Source organism: Tenrec ecaudatus, chromosome 1 (assembly GCF_050624435.1).
Source record: "Tenrec ecaudatus isolate mTenEca1 chromosome 1, mTenEca1.hap1, whole genome shotgun sequence".
NCBI lineage: Eukaryota > Metazoa > Chordata > Mammalia > Afrosoricida > Tenrecidae > Tenrec > Tenrec ecaudatus.
The window spans coordinates 245,454,967-245,478,206 of record NC_134530.1 but is presented as its reverse complement, the minus strand read 5'-3'; the positions used below and the strand labels follow the sequence as shown (position 1 = coordinate 245,478,206).

General features: G+C 40.7%; 1 protein-coding gene across 8 annotated transcripts in view; it reads right to left on the bottom strand.

Annotated features, from left to right (window-relative positions):
* The window catches only part of DISP1 (dispatched RND transporter family member 1), a 222,089-nt gene that overhangs the window by 71,658 nt on the left and 127,191 nt on the right, over positions 1 to 23,240 (bottom strand). For 3 of the 8 annotated variants that reach the window (XM_075530549.1, XM_075530542.1, XM_075530565.1), the window contains one exon: positions 5,950 to 6,073. The exons of the other annotated variants lie outside the window; for them this stretch is intronic. The gene's annotated coding sequence lies outside the window, so the exon portion shown is untranslated. The remainder of the gene's footprint in view (positions 1 to 5,949; positions 6,074 to 23,240) is intronic. 8 annotated transcript variants of the gene reach the window in all.

Sequence of the window (23,240 nt, the reverse complement as noted above, 5' to 3'; positions counted from 1 at the left end):
ACATAAGGCATAATAAATTTGAAAAACTACTCTCCCAAAGAAACAATGTTATAGACTGGAAGGTCTCTTACTACATTTTCATAAGAGCCTACTAGGAATCAGTATGCTTTCTGTCACACCAAGACAACACAAACTGAGTTCTTGGAAATCTGAAAGTGAAGTCTTTGTCTTTTTTAATAAGGCTTGGCTAACTGAGTTCCTATTAAATTTATATTACCCAGTAGGTAGTTTTCACATGATAATACTGCACTTGAAAATGAACTATACCTAAACATTTTATATAGCCTCTTTTATTAAAACACATGCATTGACAAATAAGGATAAACTGTGTTTTCTATATTTCGTATTTGAAATTTTTCATGGATCCTGAAGGGGAAGAGTTGCCAGATAAAGTTTTTCTCAAATATTAAAAATTAAGTATATCTACCATAGCAAATCTGAACCCTTGAGTCTGGAAAGCTGACTCACCCCTAGAAATGAATTAGGTTGTCAGAGCTGAGTTACCCATGCAGGGGGGAGAGGAATGAATCAGTCTTTTTTACAATCTGGGATAAATGATGAGATAGTTTATTGTGCCAATCTGGCTAATAAACACATGTGGGATTAACTGAAGGACAGAGAGATAAATGGCTCCATGAGCCTCACTTTTCAAGTTCTAGGGTCTCTTGATTTCTGATGGTAAGACCAGGGTGCAGCTACCTTAGCAGTTCCCTGCTTCAGCTTGCAAGGCTCACTTCCTGCAAGACATCCCTAATGAGAAGCCACAAGGATCTACCCTGATGCAGCCCTGGATTACTGGAGCAGCCGCGTGGCGACCCCTGCCAGTGCTGAGATGTTTACCCGCTCCCTGACTCAGCTTTCCTCCTGCAGTCAGCATCATTGTGTGTGTTTTGTGAGATTGAAGACTTTGAAGATTGGTGTCGAACATATGGGCGAATTGTGGACTTGTGGGCTTGGGTAGCACTGGGTTGGGATGCATTCTTAATGGGCACTTACCCTTTATATAAAACTCTCTCTTTACATACAAGTTTCTGTGGATTTGTTCCCCTAGTTTACCCAGACTAACATAAATGACCATAAATCACACATTTTCTTAGCATAAATATATCTTTCCATGTACACATCTAAAGAGAACTATGGTTGCACAGGGGCACTCAGGTTGGCGGTTTGAATCCATAAGTTGCTATCCAAGAGAAAGATGAATCAAGTCAGCTTCTGTAAAAAGATCACAGCCTTGGGAACAGCAGTTCTACTGTTTGAGTTGGTTGCTGTGAATTGGAATTGACTCAATAGCAACAGGTTGATTGGGGTTGCTGTTTTTATCACATTATTACAAGGATCAAAGCTGATTTTCTGAGATTCTCCAACTTTACCCAAAAAGTTACATCTCCACACAGTATTTAGTACTTCTCTCTCTCTCTCTCTCTCTCTCTCTCTCTCTCTCTCTCTCTCACACACACACACACACACACACACACACACACACACACACACAATTATAGTTGGATGGGTGCAGCCAGGTAAAAGCTTGAAGAAGTCATTAGTAGTTTGCGATGACAGCTCAGACTTCATGTAGACCAATGTTCTAGGAATGTGAACGGAGTTGACACACCAGCTCAATTACCTAGGGCTCTTGTAAAGACAGTTTAGGAAAGAGCTAATTTGAAGAATGAGCTTATTTAACCCACATGAAGAAGTGGGCCTCCAACCTCTGGTCAAACTCAAAAAAGAAATTGGAAGACCCTTAAAATAAAAAAGACTAAGTTCCAAAAATTTCATCCAGGAATGATTTCTAGTTATATATATTTTTAAGTTCATTAGCATAAAACTCATATATCATACAATTTAATCAGTAATATTAAGAAGATTTGTGCAGTCATCGCCACAATCAATTCCAAATTGTACTTATTGTTTTTAGCTCCCCCCAAACTCCCCTGCCATGTACCTAAGTTATTATTAATCCAGTTATTGTCTCTATAGATTTACCTATACTGGGTTTCATACACAGAGAAGTCATACAAAACACAAACAGGAAGCCAAAAAAAACCCCCAAACCCAACAATGACAAAAGAAAAAATTTTCAATAAAAAGAAAGCAGAAAATATTAAAAACAGAAATGACTTTACAATGGGTCAAAAAGAAGAGCAAATGAGAAGGTGTTATAGTTTAACCTAACTACATCTGTCATAATTGGCTTTGTAAGGCCCCCTGTATGATAACCAGGCTATTTACAAGCCTGGATGATGGTCAGAGGGGATTCATCAGGGGCTTAAACAGTATGTGGGCCTTGTAAATGGATTGTGAGCTTCCACTGTCACCTATAGCCTTGTGCACATTAGGTACTCAGAACATAAACTCTAATACCATTCCCTCCTTCAGATTTGGATTTTATTATTTGTATTCCTTGGATCATAAGGATGGTGTGCTTCTTCCATGTGAATATAGTTTATGCCCCACTGGAGTGACTGCTTGTGTTAAGACAAGTCTGTAAGACTCTAGACCCTATTCTTCTGACAGCCTGGCACCATCTAGTTTCCTTTCTGATGCATTTTATGCATCTTATGCTTTCGAATTGTAGGGTCAGACAGTCTGCAGACATCAGGTTTACTTATATCACATACGCACATCCTGCTAAATATAAACAGAAGCAAAACAAAGTGTCCTGGTGGCACTGTGGTCAGGCACTAGGCTGCTAACTGTAAAGTCAGGGGATCAAACCCACAAGCTGTGCCATGGGAGGCAGATAAGGCTGCCTACTCCCAGAAAGATTTATACTCACATAAACCCTACAGAGGCACACTATGAATCCGAACAGATTGACAGCAGTAGGTGATAGGTTTATCGTTAGGCCTTAAGATTTCATCTGAAACATTCGGCCATAATTAAAATTGCAAAATGGGCAACTCAACAATTGCTCTTCTCCAGTAGAACCAGCATCATATGCCTGAGCTTAAGGAATATGGTTGCTGAACAGATTACATGCATGCCCCAAATTACCATGAATGTTTAAAACTTCACATATTTCAAAAACTCAACAATTAACAGTTCAAATGAGGTAGGGGTGGGGCGGGGGGATCACTGAGGATAAACCAAGAATATGAGGGGGGAAAATTAAGTCTTCCATAAAGCCAAACACTGACACCAATCACCATAAGGCACCTAGAAGTTGTTTGATTTAAATGAAATGGTATTGTGCGTTTTCTTCTTTTCTCTTTCTTTTTTTTGCTACTCTGAGAATTATCTCAGCTTTTCCCACAAACACCACTCTGATACCAGGCCTGGCTCCCTGCTGTTTTGTGAAGTTTGAGAAGTAGCAAATCACATTTCCTACAGCCACTCCTCAAATGGGTTCTTCCCTGCAGAGCCCAGCACATAATGTCTCAAGGGCGTCCTTTCCTTTCGTCTAATTGAGGAACTTGGGAGCTATCTCTGGAGGTATTTTGTGTGAAACACAAAAGACATCCTTTAAATAAAAGGACTTTACCCTTCGAAAACCATCAAATGTAGAGACCCTTCCTTACTGGAGCTATAAATTAACTCCTACTAAGAGCCTGAACACAATGTTACAAAATCCCGGTCTGTTTCTCTACTTAGCCCTAGAAATGTTTGTGGATTACACTGGTAGCTTTCTTGTATATCTTGCTGCGGTTTGTTAGGTGCCTATGGCTCTATGAAACATTGCTCAGTCCCACCCCAGCCTCTTAGTTTCAGCTCACTGTATGTATCAGATGAAGTGAAATCACTTTTACTGTTGCTCACAAAGGTCATAAAGTTGTTTTTCAGTTAAATAGGTGAATGCCCTTATTTAGCATGCAGATAATAAGCACTGAGTTCAAAGTGGAAGCAAATAGCTGCTTACCAAAAGGTAGGTAGTTTGAAGCCTCTCCCCTGCCTCTCTTAGAAGTAAGATGTGACAGACTGGTCTGTAAAGATTACAACTTTGGAAACCCTTTGGGGCGGTCTAAGGTGTTGATGGCAATGGCTTTGGTTTGGTGTTCCCAGTGGGTAGTTTTCTTGAAATCTAAATGTGTGAACTGGCTTACCGGTGATTAACATGACAAAAGAGCAACTCCTAAGGGCAGAACAAAGGACCACCTCTTCTCCAAGTCACCCTCTTCTAATTTTCTTTAGTTGCTTTGTTTTATATTTTCCCCAGAGACTGAGAGGCTAGCCAGGTGATGTTTCTTGATCCCAAACACTTGTTTTGCTTCCTGTATTAGAATGTGATTAGGGACAGAACAGCAACTTTTAAAAAATAGGAAATGTCAACAACAGCCTGTATGCTGAGCCAGCCTGTCCTTCATCCACACTGAATTACAAGACAACACAGTGAAAGTGCTTGCGGTGGAGCAGTGCAGTCTCCAGGCTCCAGCAGTCAGTGTGAAAGGTAAAGAATTGGTGAATAGCAAATACTGAAAAGTACATTTCCCAACAATTGCCAGAAAGGGTGGATTGGTTCCATATAAACTTTGAAGCCAACTGGAATTAGATTATAAAACCGAATGATTCAATTTTTATATGACATGTCATTCATTACCCAGAGAAAACACTTTGAAGGTCAATCATTCACATATACTTATTTTTTCATTATCAACACAAATAGTTCATAGTCACTATTTTAGATCCAGGTCTAAAATGTAAGCTCTCGCAAGTACATAAAGATATATATATAAAAAAAGACTTCCGTATTTTCTGTATCCTAAAACAAAGTTCAAATTGAAAAGTACGAGCTAATAAAATATTCCAATAGGCAAGATTTTAACAAAGCATAGTTTCTTTCAAAGCTAAAAAGTACATGGCGCCACAAAAAAGGCTATTTTAAAATTTAAAAGGCAGAAATGCGTCAGCAGATATTAAACACATAGGAAGTAGTGAACCCACTGACTACAAGTGAGCCACTCATTAGCTCAGGACTTATTTACATAGCTTAGTGACTGCCTCGCCATCAAAGGGAACCTGAGTTTTCTCAATTATAAATACTGTAATCTAAAATAGCCCTTGAAGCAGTACAAAGGACAGGTTTAATTCTTCTCATTTTAAAAGCTATACCTGTTTGTCAAGGAAGTTTTCAGTACGCTGTAAAATGTGTTTCATATTTTTTGCATTTGCAGCCAATCAATGGTTTTCAGGAAATACTTCAGTTTGCACTAAGTTGTGATCTGTTTTACTTCTTTAAAATACACGTTTTACCACCAGACATAAAACCGTTCCACAAACTAGTCTGCATTTTTCTACCAATTGCATACAAATTAGCTGCTCTCATTTTATGTGAAAGTAAACATGGCAAATACATTCTGACTTCTACTTGTAACAAGTAAATCTATCCATAATATAGTACCATTGTGGAAATTAAAATACATAAAATGTTTTATCAGTTTTATGTGCATGAAACGACTAACTCAAACACAATTTAAGGGTGTGTATTTAAAAGGAACTTTGATAAGAATTAAGTTAGCTGTGGAGGGTTACTTCCCAAGTAGGCATCTTTACCAGACTTCTATCTTTATAGGCAGGATTACGCTTGCACTATGGTGTTCCCACACACTATTTAGTTCAAATAAACGGTAAAAGGGAATCCCAGAGTATGCATCTGTTTCTCTGCCATCTGAAAATAACAGAGCCCCAGTTTCCACATTTTCGGATTTAGATGGTGGTCAAGCAAGACGCTCACTCTACGAGGCTACAAACAACTATGAATCATGCTTCCATCTCACTTCTAAATAGAGCACATCTTAATGAACCAAAAGTTTAACTTACCTTTCTTTTGACTGCACATTATGCTTTCAAATAAACCCAGTGCGCTTCTAAAATAAAATGCCATCCCCAGGTTAGATCACAAACAACCGCAAGCTGGACTTAATTTTAAATACAACCCTCGAAGTGCCATTTCTAAGTAATTCTACCAAATTAGCCAATTGGCACTTGTCAGAACCAGAATGAATGCCTTACCTTTCTGCGGGAAGAAGAGACTTCCCCAGTGATCCAAGCAGCCAGAGTCTGAAACGGCTGTAATCACACAGCTCAACGGAAAGCATCACATTGGCAGGAGCTGCTCCACTGAGCGGCGGCGGGACTGAATGACAAGCACATGCAGATTGCTTTGAATTAGGCATGTTAGGGGCTGGAACTTTCAGTGTTTGCTCTCCTATAGGACGGGAGAGTTTCTCTCCTATTTAACCCCTAGGGGCAAGGTCTTAATAATGGTAACAGCTGGCATACAGAGGGACTTGATCTGAGCACAAGGTCAGCAAGCCAGGATATGAAGGTGACATGTAATTTCTAGTCTTTTCCTGCTTCTACAGGGAAGTTGCACGAAGGGCTGTTTTTAGTTATAACTTCCTTTGATCTTTTGGATTTAAAGTTACTTAGTAGATTAAAGCCATGCTGGCTGATATTACTTGCTTGCTTAGACTAACTTACAGATTCAGTTTTCTGACACACAGTGCTGCTACTTTTAAACTAATACAAATAAACACCACCCCGTGCTTATTTTCAAGTTCCGGGAATTCTTGTGTTCCCTCACAAATGGCTCTTGAGATCCTACTTTTAAGGCAGGACGTTCACAGTGTTTTAGAGACAGAATTGTCTTTTTGAAAGAGGAGGGTATTATTTAATCCACAGCATGTACAAGGATTTTATTTTCACTTTTCCTAAACAAGAACTGCAATTTGTTAAATGAACTTGACACAGCTTTTTATATTTATGGCGCTGATGATGCCAGAATCTAAATTCCCCAAACACAATACAAAGCCTTGTAGATACCTGCAAATGAATGCTTTGCATTTACAAATAACATCCCTTGGCAAATATGTGCTAATTTATGGAAACTATGAAATAAATCTCACTCTGCATGATTTTCAGAACAGTAAAAATGTGTAAACAACTCTTTTAGCAGCCTGCCTGATTAATGATACATTCAAAACATAAAGAAGGCATAACAAAATAATAATTTCTGAAATATGAAGGGTTAATGAGGGGGAGGGGGAGGGAAAATGAGCTGGTATTAAGGGCTCAAGTAGAAAGCAATTTTTTTAAAGCAAATGTTTTGAGAGCAATGATGGCAACAAATGTACATATGTGCTTGACCTGATGGATGCATGTATGGATTGTGATAAGAATTGTACGAGCCCCCAATAAAATGATTAAAAAATAAAGACGGTAACAACCAAAGGGGAAAAAAAGATAAATTGAACGTCATCAAAATCCAAGTTTTGTACACCAAAGGACACTATCAAGAAAGTGAGAAGCCAACTCATTGAATGGAAGGAAAATTTTCCAAATCACACATCTAAGGGTCTAATATCCAGAATACACATCTACATATTCTTACAAGTGAACAATAAAAATGGGCAGTTTTGCCTAGTCATTTATCCAAACGAGAACTACAAATTGCTAAACATGTATGAAAAGATGCTCACCATCCTACTGAGGTCACTCCAATTCATACTGATCATGGAGACAGAGTAGAACTGCCTTACAGCGTTTCCAAGGCTGTAATTTTTATGGAAGCAGAATGCCAAATCTTTCTTCCACAGAGCAGCTGGCAGGCTCAAACTGCCAACGTTCTGGTTAGCAACAAAGTGCTTAACTACTGTACCATCAGAAGCCCTCATATGCAAATCAAAGCTCTAATGAGATACCACGTTACCTGCATTACCTGTACTCTCACTATTTCAGGGATTCCAATTCTAGATGACCCCAAGTGTTTCAGAGCACTGCATTATACAATTGTCAAGGGCTGACTTTTCAGTAGTTGATTATCAGGTCTTTCTTCCAAGGCACCTCTGGGTAGATCAGAACTGTCACTCTTGCAGTTAGGAGCTAAGGGCTTAACTATTTGCGTCACCAACTAGGATAGCAATTAAAAATAGAAAAATAACGAGTGGTGGTAAAAATGTAGAAAACCTGGAACCTTCAAATATTGGTGGTGGGTATATATGGTATTTTTGCAAATATTGCACCCACATAAATAACAAGCGCACATATATGATGAAATTATATTTTTAAAATTCCAACATAGTACATCCATTCAGACACTGCACACATCTCATGACATCTCCAGAAGTGCATTTCTGTTTCATTCACCTTTATTCAATACTCTGGAAATGTTACATTTGATCATATTTGTATAAGCCATGGTGAAAAAGTCATAGAGTTTGGTAATATTCTCCCTCCCTCCCTCCCAGTCATGGTGTCAATCTGAACCATATAAGGCAGAGTAGAACTACTCCTGTGTGTTTTTGAGGCTGCAAATCTCTATGGGAGTAGAAAGCCTCATCTTTCTGCGGCAGAGCAATTGGTTGGTTTGAACCCCTGACCTTGCAGCTAACACCTTAACTCCTAACCTGCTATGCCACTAGGGCTCTCTGGTAGCACTCTGGCACTTGGAAAAGAAACAATCGAAGCTGTGCTTTTACTCTGGAGTATTTTGTGGCCAAGCCTGAGGGCAGTGGAGCTGCTAGTTGCTGATTTACGTGGAGGACTAAGGGGAGGGCTGTGCACGGGCCCTCACAGTCTAGGTCTAAGGGAGTCTTGCCGTAAACCCGGGCTTTTGCCCACATGCAGTTCCATGATGCCAGCTCCACAGGAAGCCAGGTTACAGGAAGGTATGGTATGGGCATATATTGTCCGGGACCTTCAGGATCCTCAAGTGGCCACTTGAAACCATCTCAGCTGCCCCTGCAGCTCCTGTGCCTCCCCCCATGGCCTCCATCTTGGTGGGAAATTCGAGCAACATGGCTGGTCAGAGGCTAGCAGAGCAGCATTGGCTCTGGCCTCACCCACCCGAGTGGCCTCTCTGGCTCAGACACACAGACCTGGGGCCAACTATCCTTCCCAGGGCTCTTTCCAGGGCAGAAAAAGGGGTTTCTTCCAGCACTGGAGAGAGAAGTTTGCCAAGCAGGAAAGAAATCCTGTCGGGACAAGGGCTGTCAGTAGTTTGGTCAGAGTCTACTTCTGAAAAAAGAGCTCTCCACATCAATGGACATCAAGACAAAGACTTAACCGAAAATCAGTTAGACCAAATGACAAAAGAGGAAAGTGAAGCCATCGATGTGTAAAAAATAACGGTGTAATGTGCTTCACAAAACAACATGCAAAGTGTTACATGATATGAAAAGACGCACAGGGTATACATTAATGTACAGATACAGTCAGTAGTGCAGCTGCTGTGGCAGTTCCTTTAAAAGTGGCTACAGAATTATCATGTGGTCTTCAGTGACATCACACCTAGGTGTGGTGAACTGAGAACATATAAGTTCAGTCAAAATGTGGGCATGAAAGTTCACAGGTTCACAGCACCATGGTTCACATATAACAAAAAAAAAAGTGGGAAAGCTAACAGAGGAAAGATCACTAAAATGGAACATCATTCAGCCATAAAGAGGAATGAGGGGCTGACACATGCCCAACACAAATAAATTTCTTGAAAACATTGGGACGAATGAAAAAAGACATTTGCAAAGACCATATATAAGTTATATGGTTCCATTGATAGACATGCCCAGACATTCAAATCCACAGAAATGCAAAGTTGAAAAGGTACTATCAGAGAAAAAAGGGGATTGGAAGTAATAACTAACAGCCATGGGATTTCTTTTTGGGGTGATGAGAATGTTCTAGATATTGAGGCTGGTTGTACAAGGCTGTAGAAATACTTAAAAAAACACTAACTTGTAAATTTTTAAATGGGTATAGCTGTGCATTTATTGTTTTCAGAAGCACATTATACCAGTATCTTTTACAGTTGATGACTTTAATCTCCTTTTTTGGGCAATGGATTTCACGTTAAGTATTTGTCTTGGTACCTGCTGACGTGGAGGGTTAGTTCTTGCAGAAACCGAACTCCTTTACACACTGCCTAAAATGCACACACAAGGTGCACAGTTTTAACCAGTCATCTCAACCTTGATTCACTGGAAAGCTAGTTCAACACAGACGGCTGGGCCTCCTCCCAAAGGCTCTCCCTCTGTAGGTCTGGGTGGGGGCTTTTCTAACAAGTCTGGTGGTGGTGGTGCTGCTGCCGCCGCCTCAGTCCTACATCTTGAGAACTACTAGTAAAGACTAGTTATAAGCTCCTAGAAGGGAGGAAAGGTACCTTCATCTTTCTATTACCCAAACTTACCTGAACAGAGCCAATATTAGGGAAGAATGGGGCAGCAGAGGGAGCGAGGGAAAAGGAGAAGTATTTATTTAAGTAAAGATATTCAGTGATTGAACTCCTAGAAGCTTAAGGTATGCTGTTTTCATATCATATGCCAAGTGCTATTATTCCTAAAAATCCTAACAACAAAAAGGAATGAAAGACTTTAACTGAAAATGAAAGTGTTTTAACATGCTTTGATCATTTTTACAGTGCTTTGGTCTGGCTTATTAAAGCAGCTAATTCCCTTTCACTGTGCTCCTTGCTGTAAGAAATATAAACCAAGATTTTAGAGTGTTGCTCCCATAAATTACTTCAAGAAATCTCTTAAATTAGTTAAAGTGTCACAGAAACCAAAGACCTAAACTCCTTTGCATTTTATATCTTTTTAACGTTTTTGGCAAAGTTACTGATTTGTAAGGCAGCCAAATGAATAAAAAATTTGGACTCCATCTAAAATAGAGCATTTAAAGTGCACTGCTGTTATTAGTACAGGATCCCCAATAGCGTAGTGGTTACACATTGGGCTGCTAACCTTGAGGTTAGCAGTTTGAAATCACCAGTCTCTCAGCAGGAGAAAGATGAGGCTATCTAGTTCTGTAAAGAGTTAGTCTCAGAAACCCACCGAGGCAGTTCAACCCTGTCTTATAGAGTCACCATGACTTAGAACTGGCCCCATGTTAGTGAGTTTGCTTTGGTCTGGCATTATCATATTGGCCACATTATGGTTTTATAGATTAGTCCCAATTACTCCAGTATGGTTTTCAATATTTTACTTAGAAAAAAAATACAATGCTACTGACTTTACCGATCACAGCAATGTGAAGACAATGTCCCGTTCTTTTTCAGATGATGCTATTTTGGTATCTTTTCTCTTCACTATTAAGAAGGCAGAGAGGACAGAGGAGAGACAGGCAGGTGAGGGCCGGCAGGAGGGGTATGCCACTTGGTTCTGTTCTTTAAAATACTAAATTCAACCCAAAATGGAACACAGTATTAGGACTAAAGGACCATTCATTAACAACCTGTGAGAGACAGATGACACAACCTTGCCTGCTGCTTGTGAAGAGGACATGAAACATTTATTGTTAATGATCAAAGACCACAGCCTTCAGTATGGATTACGTCACCACATACGGGAAACACAAATCCTCCCAACTGGACCAGTGCAACACCACGAACGATTCAGAAAAGACTGAGGGATACATTACTTTAGGTAAATCTGCTACACAAAATGGTAAGAGCAAAATCTCACTCTGAGGACTAAGGTGTGTCTGACACAAGTGATGGTATTTTTCAATTGCTTCATACACATAAGAAAAGGCAGAAAATGAATAAGGATGACCAAAGATGAACTTGGGTCTTTGAAGAACATTGAAGTGTAATACTGTCAGAAGAATGAACAAAGCTGATTTGGAAGAAGCACAGCCAGACTACAGACTCCTTAGAAGCAAGGGCATCAAGACGTCACCCCATTTCCTTTAGACACACTCTCAGGATGGCGAGTCCCTGGAAAAGGTCATTGTGTGTGATCAAGTGAAGGCTCAGCAAGAAAGTGGAAGACCCTCGACAAGATGGATTGACGCTGGGACAGCAGCAATTGGTTCAGACACAGAAATGGTTGTAAGTACAGCACAAGACCAGGCAACGCTTCTTCTGTTGTACTCGGCTGATATGGGTTAGAATCAGCTACATGGCGCCTGCCAGTAAGAAGATAGCCACTAGTCAGTTAGCTATTTAAGATAACATATTTTATCCCACTAGCCACCTTTTAAGCACATAGCATGTAGCTACTAAATGAGACAATGCAGATGGACAATATTTCCATCGCTACAGAAAATCTAATTAGACAATGCTACTCTACATGCGCCTCCGCATTTCTTTTCTGTCTCCCTCTATCCAATCTCCCTTTCTCTCTTCTCTCCAAGGCCAGCTTCACTTTTTCCTCTTTGTTAGCTCCTTCTCTATTTCCTTACAAAAAAATAAGTATTTCTTCCTCAGCCAAATATATATCCTTTCTCTGCCAGAAAACTCAAACCTACCCTCTTCTTCCTTAACTTTTAAAAATAATCTTACACATCATCTGATGAAACTGTTCCTATAAAAATCAAGGGTCCTGTCTCCACACTCACTTTCTTTACATCTCTTCATTCCCAATCTTGATGGCAATAGTCTTATCTTCTTACTGCTTCTAGTATTATTATTCCAATATTCTTTACTTCTCTAACTTCTATTCCATGTTCTTAACAGATCCTCCGAATTATCATTAGCCTATGTCCAGGGGTATATCCAAGGCTCTGTTCCTTGTCTTTTCCCTTCTGTTTCCTGCCTATATTGCTGCATTCTACCTCTTTCCCAAGTTCCATTTCTGTAACTTCCACTGTCTAAGGACATTTCAATAGGTATGTCCTGCCTGTAGCTCAAATTCAATCATCTAAAATATAAATCTTTTTCTGTTTTTTAAACACAAATCTTATCATCTTTAGCTTGAAACATTTTTTTGTTTCAATCACTTTTTCTGTCAGTGCAAGCCCCAAAGTCTCAGTTACTTACTGTACACCTGCTCGATGCAGTATCCCGAGCTAAATGAGGATCACCTTCTGCTTCTACATCACCATCTACCCCTGTTCACTCCTTACCCAGTCCTAAGCCTAGGCACTTACACCGTCCTTTCCTTTCTAGCCCTCTGCCACTTTTTAAACTCCTTCGTACTTGCCCACTGCACTACAGCCTCATTGTAGCACTACCCAAGGCTTTCTACCGCTTCAGCCACAGAATTTACAGATTCATCATCACCAATGACAGATTTGATCAAGCCGCTCTTCGGTCCGGAACATGCTAATGGCGTCTCCATACTACACCAAGGAAAGTGGAGAGGCCGCAGCTGATACGGGGAGAGCCTCCGTCATTTGGGGACTTTCCTCTCCTACGGATTTCCCTTGTCTAATGGATTTGCAGCACTCCAGACAAACGTGTACACCCGTGCTGATGCCACCCCTTCCATCTGCAGTAGCCTCGGCTCCGATCTCCCACGGCCGTATCACATGTATTCTTTACCACACACTTCACATGTCTGCCAGGAAGTCTGTCTGACTGCCTAAGCCAGACATCCTCTCACTCCGCTTACCTCTCCCACCACACTTGCTTATCAGGGCCCTTTGTTCGCCTCTTTTGCTCTCCTAATCTCTACTGAAAGGCACAGACACTCTCAGCATCACATTGATACTGCTCAGGAAGGCCTAGTTCCTGGCAGGTGCTTGACAGATAGTCACTGACCATGTGACATTTTACAATCTGCTACTATTAAACGTATCCTAAATATAGTAATATTGAAATAGGTCCTATGCTGCACTCTTCTTTTGCTTTTAAATTCTGAATATGCAACAGCTGCTGACGAATAAAGGATGTCAGTAATTGGCTTTTTCCTGGTTCTTCAAACCTGCAGAGGCCACTCCATAAAGTAATATGCACATTTTTATGGGGGTGGGGTAGTGAGGCTTTTTTTAGCATTTCATTTTGCTTGTTTCTAAGGTCAGATTTTGCTCAGCATTGACACAAATATGTTTAAACAATGGAAATGAATAAGAGAGGAGCTTTCCCCACAGTGAGCACTAAATGTAATAGTCGGTGAACTGTCTGCTTAAATGCCTTTAGTTTTAGGGTTTTTAAAAATCATTTTATCCTGCCACTCCCCCGAAAAGAATTTGTTCCAAAGGACGCCATTGACTCTGCAGCTCCGGGAGATGGACATATCTGATCAGAGCACACGGGAGCAGATGAAGGGGCAGGAGGAGAGAGTGGAACACAGCCTGGCCCACCAGGCCGTGAGGATGATGTTCCTGAGTAGAGCAGCCAGTCCACAGAGAGAACAACATGGCTGGCCCCACTATGAGAAATGATGCCAATCAGTGGCTAAAGGCGATACAGGGGACAGCACTGGAGACACAGTGTGGGAATTGCACCTGACCTGATCCCACCACACCGAGGCAAATCACTTGGGGAGTGCAGCGGAACAGCAAGGGAATGCAGTGGCAAGGTCCCCAGGGAATGCTGAAAGTGGACTTTGGGGCCACGGCGTGGTGCCCCAACAGACTGGACTGGAAAATGCTCCTAAGGGCCAGCAAACGATCCCTGAACTAACTACAAGCTTTTCTCTTGTGAAAAAAAAAAATCATTTTATTGGGGGCTCATACAACTCTTACCACAATCTATACATACATTCATTGTGTCAAGCACATTTGTACAATGGTTGCCATCATCATTCTCAAAATATTTTCTTTCTACTTGAGCCCTTGTATCAGCTCATTTTCCCCTCCCTCCTTATTCCCCCTCCCTCATGAACCCTTGATAATTTATAAATTATTATTTTGTCATGTCTTACGCTCTCTGATGTCGCCCATCACCCACGTTTCTGCTGTCCATCCCCCAGGGAGGGGGTTATATGTAGATCCTGGTGATTGGTTCCACCTTTCCACCCCACCTTCCCTCCACCCTCCTGGTATCGCCATTCTCACTACTGGTCCTGAGGGGTTCATCTGTCCTGGATTCCCTGTGTTTCCAGTTCCTATCTGTACCAGTGTACATCTTCTAGTCTAGTTGGATTTGTAAGGTAGAATTGGGATCATGATAGTGGGGGGGGGGGAAGAAGCATGTAAGAACTAGAGGAAAGTTGTATGTTTCATCGTTGTTACACTGCACTTGACTGGCTCATCTCCTCCCCTCGACCCTTCTGTAAGGGGAAGTCCAGTTGCCTACAGATGGGCTTTTGGGTCCCTACTCTGTACTCCCCCCCATTCAAAATGATATGATTTTTTTTTTTGTTCTTTGATGCCTGATATCTGATCCTATCGATACCTCGTGATCACACAGGCTGGTATGCTTCTTCCATATTGGCTTTGTTGCTTCTCAGCTAGATGGCTGCTTGTTTATCTTCAAGTCGTTAAGACCCCACATGCTATCTTTTGATAGCCAGGCACCATCAGCTTTCTTCAACACATTAGCTTATGCACCCACTTTGTCTTCTGTGATCGCGTTGGGAAGGTGATCATCATAGAACACCAGTTTAATAGAACAAAGTGTTCCTGCATTGAGGGGAGTACTTGAGTGGAGGCCCAATGTCCATCTGCGACCTTAATGCTAAACCTATGAATCTATGCACATAGATCTATAAATGCCTTTAGTTTATTGCAGCAAATATAACTTTGAGGACAAAGTAAAGCATCTTGCACACACGAGAATAGGCAAAATTTTCAGTTTGTGTGGTTTATTAAAAATGAGGGATTCATATACATTTTCCTAACTACTCAGAAAACATTTGGATCCTCCAGTGTGAAATTTATTTAACTTCAATCTGCACATTACCAACTTTTGACTGGAGTTGAGAATTTGGGGTACCTCTTTTTAAAAAAGTGGAGATTCAAAGGAAAAAATGTACTCTTGTGTTCCTGCTGTTGAATAGGCACAGGACTGCCAACCACAAGGTCAGTGTTCAAACCCACTAGCTGCTCCACAGAAGACTGAGGCTGTCTGCTCCAAGAAGGGTTTACAACACCTCGGAAACCCTAGCTAGGGTCAGTAGGAGTCAGAGTCGCCTTGATGGCGGTGGGTTTTTGGTATTTTCCCGCCAAGAAAGAAGAAAACTCAGAGTACATCCCGGTTGGTAAAGTAGAGGGGCAGCTAAACAGGAATGTCCACAATGAAACGGACTGACACGGTGGCTGCAACACTGGGCTCAAGCATGGGAACAGTGGGGAGGCTGGCCAGGAGGTGGCAGTGTCTCCTTCTATTGTGCAAGGGATTGCTATGGGTAGGAACCGACTCAACAGCACCTGACAACAATGCAGTGCTAATAAAAAAAATGAGAAATGAAAAAGAGATTTCCAGGGTCCTCCTTAACCTAACCAAACAATCATCATTTAAGAAACAAACAAATTAAATGTAAAATCGAACACAGCAGGTGGGTTTATTACAGACGCCACCCTGGAATCTGCTGCACCATCCACCTCTACCTGAGCAGTTATGCCGCCGCGGCAGAGCTTTGCTTCCACAGAAGCATCAGAAATGTTGTTTACGAGGCAGAGAAGAGACTCAGAATTGACAGTTCGAGATAAAAAACAAGCTTTCACCAAAAAACTAGATTGTAGATCATGTTGGAATATAATTTGTGATACATAACACACCATGATTTAAGAACGATAAACACTGTACCTGTGGACTCTGGGGGAATTTCTATAGTCTTTCCAGTTTGCAACACAGGCTTTCCAAACACATTCCACTTTTGCAATAGCACTCCTGGCCCTGGGTAATGTCCTAGAACGAAGAGCCCCAGGCCTTGACTCTAATCGAATGAGAACACTATTTCAACTGTTTGGGTTGCTTTCTCGACCCTCACTTGGGGGCTCGACAGGAATATGGAATGCATAGATTATGGGATTATGACCAATTAATTTAAACTTTCTGTAAGTCACGTGGGAAATGATACTAACTTTCCTAGGTCAGAAAATAAGGATACAGTTTAAGTTAATTTTTCAAGAGTGGGACCTTAAGACAAGTCTTCTCCCCCCCCCCCTCCTCCCACACACACACTTAAAGGTCTACAGCCTCAAGAAACCTCAGGCCCAGATCTCCTCTGTCCTATAGGTTCCTGTGAGTCAGGATCAACTCAGGGCTATGGGTTTGACGTTGGTTTAAGTGCATCATTTGCTTATAGACACCCTCATGTCACACCACATTTGGATATAAAGTGAAGTTGTTCATAAGAAAGTAATCTATTTTATATGACTATATATTTCGTAATATGTAGAAGTGTTAATTTTTGGTAAGAAAGCCACCTCAAACTACCTGAACTCTGCGAGACGACATTAGGTTAGGTAGTTCACCAATGTGGCAGGAGTTACTTTATATGTTGATAACACACTCATCTTGGTTACTGGAGCTCCAAACAGTTCCAAATCATGAAACTCTTGTTCTGTCTGGCTTCAGAATATAAGCTCATGTGGAATAAAATCTGTGAGCTGGCTCTTAAAAGATGAGAAATAACAGTAATAGCAAGTAGGAAAGGAGTAAGGGTATTTACTTATGCCCGTATGTGAGAAATATGCGACAGTACTTAGGGCTCTTATGAAACCTTCTAAAATATCCCAACAAAAGAGTGTTGTTAGGCTCAAAATGCAAGCCCAGTTGAAGGAAGATACTAATAGATGGAGCACATCAGAAACTAGCACTCGGTCACAGAAGGTAAAGGCCATCTTAACATACTCAAAGGCAGCATGTCACTGAGCTCAACCGAAGCCACGTCAAACACATTGAAATAAAAACCATCACCATGATTGATGTGCTTCACCGATCAGGACCCCTAGAGAGACCCCTGGCACATTCATCTCAAACCCAACGCTGGTAAATTCTAGTTGGTCATTATCAACCCTGAATGATAGAACTGTGGGGGCTGCCGGCCAGAATGGGCCCCAGGGAAAGAGTGTGTCTTCTGGAAAGGTAAATACTACAGGTCCAGTGTTATGACATAACAAGGCCCAAACAAGCCAGCATGTGTTATCATCACGTATGGAACTATAGTTCAGTGTCTCCCAAAGACTAAAACTAGGACATCTGGCGCCGGATAAAACTTGCAACCGTCACTTAAGACGTCTGAACCATCCCTTTTTCTCTGCCATCAAGTTGATTCCAACTCATAGAGACCCGATGGGGCTAGCACAACTCTCCCTGTGGGTTTCTCAGGCTGTACATCTCTAGGGAAGCATAAAGCCTCATCTTTCTGCCAAACAGTGGCTGGTAGGTGTGAACTGCTGACCTTGTAGTTAGCAGCCCAACATGAAACCCACTATGCTACCGGAGCTCCTCTAAAGAAAAACTAAACAAAACACTACAGTTTTTTTGTTGTTGATCCAAAATAACTACTGATTACAAAACCTTTTGCAGAATAGAGGGGGTAGGGGTGTTAAACTAAGTTTAAATAGTTCTATTTCTTTATATCAAAATTCACAACCTATTCCTATAATGAAAAGTCCCATGCTAAACAGATAACAAGTATTAAATTTGCAAAGAAATACCCCCTAAAAAGGCCAGTTATTTGGATTACAAACCAGCAACAATAATAAAATAAGCTTACAGGATGATCAGAAACAGCAAAGTCCTTAATTTATTAGGACAGGTTATTTTATCCGATGCCCAAGGTACATTCATAATAGGATAATACAAAGAGGAGCCTCAGCTTTTAAAAGAAACAGAAAGCAGATATTTATGAGAACACCATTAAAACTATCCAGTATACAGGCTTTGCAAATGTCAGTGAGAGTGCTCTGTATTACAAAATGAAAAGGCGGTGTGTGTGTGTGTGTGTGTGTGTGTGTGTGTGTGTGTTTTACTGGAGAAACTCGTAAATTCTTTGTGTTATTCCCAAGTTAAGGCATATGCTTTGTTTAGTGGTCTAACAATTTTTGCTTTCCTGGATATCCTGGTTTGTGACTAAGAATTTCTAAATATGTACTCTATTTAATGTTCTCAAGTCACATTCCCTTACCTAACACACAGCATGAGAGCTCTTAATTTCAGCAAAAGAACATTATGCACTCCCCCTTCCCATCCCTATGGGATATTAGGCAATGCAGTATTCCTTCCTTCCTCGACACTGCCAAGTACAATGCCTTACTAATAGGTGTCCACACCCTGTTGGCTCTGCAAGGAGTCATATCCAACATTAAGGTTCAAGTTCAGATCTCTAGTGGATTGCCATAAATCTCTGAAATGATCCATAATTTTGCTGAAGCTGGCATGCACCTTTTACTTAGATCAAAGGAACCTAACTTTTAGAAATGAATCCTCTTCTCGATCTCTGAGTGCTTGCAATGATGTTTACTATAGAAACTGAATTACTAACAACTGGCACTAAAGGCAGTGCCCAGGACAAGGAAAATGTAGCAGCTGTGAATCAAGAGCAGTTACCCATGAGCTCAGTTCTTAGAGTCAGGAGTGCATGAAAGATGCTTAGTCTTTGCTACTATGACATCAACTTCCTTACATCACTTTATACCATCAGAGACTAAACATTTCAAGACCTCTTATGAAATCTCTTAAGGTGGAACAACTTAATACATTAATGATTAATATTATTTGCAATACTTATCCACACACACCCCTCCACCCAAAAGAGAGAGGCAGTATCTTTTCTAAGAAGGTAAGTGAAAAATAAAGGGGGTGGGTGCCTGGTAATAGATCAGAAAAGGATGTGGGGCCTATGTCATCTTGTCTCTGAGAACAAAGCCCAGGGAAAACTTGCAATGGAAATCAATAATAATGCATAGCTCTTACCAAGTTGAAAAGCAGAAGAATAAAAAAAGCATTTTTCAGTCTTCAACATCATTTTCTGTTCTCAATATCAAAACATCATGCCAATAGCTTTTTGGTGTAATATATTTTGGATAGCAATTTAATTTGTATATAGTAATATATATTCATTTCTTGGAAAGGTCAATTGTGCAATATTACAAATCTCCCTTAAAAAGACCTTACTTTTATTAAAAGTTCCTTTTAAAATTTAAGTCCAACACCCTCTGATTTAGACAAACTTCAAATAGAGGAACAAGAAATTTTATGACCCAAAAGATTTTAATGATTTTCCTTTGGATCTGCTGGCAGATCCAAAATTATCCCTACTTGGACGTAGTGTATGCCACTTACATAGAAACAAAGAGTGCTAGAATGTCAGATTTTATCACAGTTATCTCAAAGATGGATCTTAACTAGAGATTATTTTATTTTTCATCTTTTACTAAATGTTTAATGCTAACATATTGACTCTTTTAAAAGACAACAGGTTAAACAGTAAAAACAGAGAGAAAGAGAAAAATTAGGACATCCACAAAGGATAAAAGTGCTAAAGAAAACAATGGTTCACAGGCATATATGGTTTGACTAGCGATCTTTGGTAGCACTGTGGTTAAAGTGCCGCACTGCTGCTAATCAATTTTGGTTTCAATCCACCGAGCGCTTGATGGGAGAGAGATGTAGCAAATGGCTTCAGTTAAGATTGACAGTCTTGGAAACCCGATGGGGCAGTTGTACTCTGCCCAATAAGTTAGAGTTGATTCTCTGACAATGGGATTGCTTTGTTAGTTGGTTATAGTTTCAGAAACGTTAGTATTTATGAACTACTTTCTTTTCAAATAAACTCTTTAACTTAGATTTTGGATAATTTGAGTAAAATCTCCATTCTATATTGACAGAGACAAGCCGATTTGATCGTTTATTTATAAAACCAACCATCCTAATCATTTATTAAAAAAATAAAATAATTCATCAATTTGTTTGCTTGACTTTTTACTATTTTATAAATTAATTCAGACTAGATTTCTACCCATTCCATAGGTAAGCCTTTGAAGAAAATACAGACGACTACCAAGTACCAAGGAGATGTGTATGGGGGCAGGAGGGGGTGGGAGAGACCACACATATTCTAGTATCAAAATAAGCCTGTTGAATGTACTCAGTTTTGTTGACTATGCTTTTTACTGTATGCCGGATCCTTAAAGTACAGTTAGAAGCTTTGATGCACAGTACTGTTTTTGGCTTGTTCGGTTTTTGCATTCCTACAGAAAAATCTGGTCAAGCAGGTTGAGAGCCATGTGAGTCGTCCCCCACTCACTGCATATGGCAGCTTTGCTCCCACCTTCCTTCTCCCACTCCATCACATGGCAAACGCAGACATGAAAGTATTTCCCTGTCACCCTGCTATTTTTCTAGCTCGCATTCTTTAGTGACACCTCCAATAACCAAATAGCTTCAGATAATTGCCATGAGAAGATCCTAAGTCCCAAAAAATTCACTGACGCTTAAGGACATACTGTGTTTGGCAGCTACTTTCCCTTTTTCTTTTCTAACAAACTCTGAGAATAAATTAAAATTAAAGTTAAAAGGAGTGCTTTGATTAGCCCGTGAATCCAACCCCTATTATTAACACCCCTTCTAAGTACGAAGAGCCTGGCACATAAGGAAACTAAAGACTATAGGGACACAGAAGGACAGAATCATGAGAAAGGAAGCTGCAGAAGGTGAGTGCCAACGGCAAGGTGGGAGACGGAAAGCAACCTTGAGTACAAAAGCTGATATAACTAGAAAGGCAAATACATCAAACAAGGGGGCCTAGTGGCATGGTGGGTTAAATCATTGAACTGCTAAACAGGAAGTCAGGGCTTCAAGCCCACTTGCTGCATTGTAGTAGAAAGATTTGATTGTCGGCTCCCATAAAGAGTTACAATCGTGGAAACACGATAGAAAGTTGCTAAGAATTGACTCAATAGCAGTGAGACTTGTTGGCTTATTGGTGTTGTTTATAGTTGACATTAGGAACTATAGGTTCCTGATTATACAGTCCCCTGTTATTCCTTGGAGTAAAGGCTTTTCCCCTGTTTTAATAGTTTCTCTTTAACTTTTATATAGTAATGTTTCTAGTTCTAGGTCTACATAGGTTAGACTTTATTTATAGCTGGAATGCACTTTTGACACGAAGACCCAAGTCTTGCATGAATTATGAAATTTTGGGGGTATTCTCCCTTCTGCTCTTTGAGTATCTGAAATATCCTTATTTTAAAATGTCTGCCAGAAGAGTTGCAAATGATTAATTTTGTCGATAGTGAACTCAGGATCCATTGATCTATTTCTGTTCTCTTTAACATATGCATTGGCGTTGTGGTTTGCAGCTTATTTTTTAAAGGCTCCGGTGATGCGACAGCTAAGCCCATGCAGGCGGCCACTCTCCACCTAGCTCCTCTGCAGGAGTAAAAGGGCCCCTGCTCTGTCTTTCTATTGTGTCCTGGAGTCCCCATGAACGGCAAGTTCACTTGACAGCACCTAAAAGGTTTTTTCAGTGGAAAGGTTTTTTTGTTTTGTTTTGATGTTTCCCTCTCCTGACATTTATTTTAGTAATTAACTATACTTGTTCCCGCTTCTAGCCTGGATTTTCACCCTTGTTAGCTCTGTACCAGTTCAGAACCAGGTTTTCAATAGTGTTTGGAGGCTTCGGCCCTAGGGTGATCGGAGGAATATTACAGTGCCAGCAGAGGTTAACACTGTATTTATGGTCATCTTTATTCTACTCTCCCCCCTGGTTACAGCTTTCAAAACCAACATGGCCCCAACGATTAGCCCCCATTCACCACGCTGAGAGTCAAGCTGAGGGGAAGGTTCTCCTCACTTCCACTCCTTACCTGAAGCAGAGAGCCTGACTTCATCCCACATCCACTGTGAAGAGTAGTGGGGCCACTTACTGCATCTGGCCACATGCGTGGCAGGCTCCCAATTACTACTTTCACTTTCTGACCATTTTCTAACTATCTGAACATGCCTATCTTGATACTGAGGCTGGGAGCAATTCTACTCTATCTTATATGCTCGATGGCAGTGGGGCATTTTAACTTATTCTTTCATACATGTCCTGACTATGTGGGATGGTGTGGAAACAAGCCCTTATGGAGCAATGCTGATTAGAGCTCTTGTCTGCACCTTAGGACCCCGTAAGTATAGTGTCTAATGCAGAATGGGTTCTTTTTTTAAAATTTTAATAAATCATTTTATTGGGGGCTCTTCCAGCTCCTATAACAATCCACGCACCAATTGTATCAAGCATATTTGTACATATGTTGCCATCATCATTCTCAAAACATTTTCTTTCCACTTAAGCCATTGGTATCCGCTCCTCTTTTTCCCTTCCCACCCTTGTGAGCCCTTGAAAATTTATAAATTATTTGCAATTTCTTATTTTACACTGTCCACTGTCTCCATTCACTCACTTTTCTATTGTTCTTCCCGGGGTGGGGTACATAGATCATTATGATCGGTTCCCTCTTTCTCCCCCTTCTCCCCTCACCTTCTCCCTACCCTCATGGTATCACTACTCTCATTATTGGTCCTGAGGGGTTTATCTGTCCTAGATTCTGTGTGTGGAGAGCTTTTATCTGTACCAGTGTACATTCTCTGATCTAGACAGATTTGTAAGATAGAAATGGGGTCGTGATAGTGGTGGTGGGGGCGGGGGGAGGAAGCATTAAAGAACTACAGACAGAATGGGTTCTTGATAAATATCTTTCAC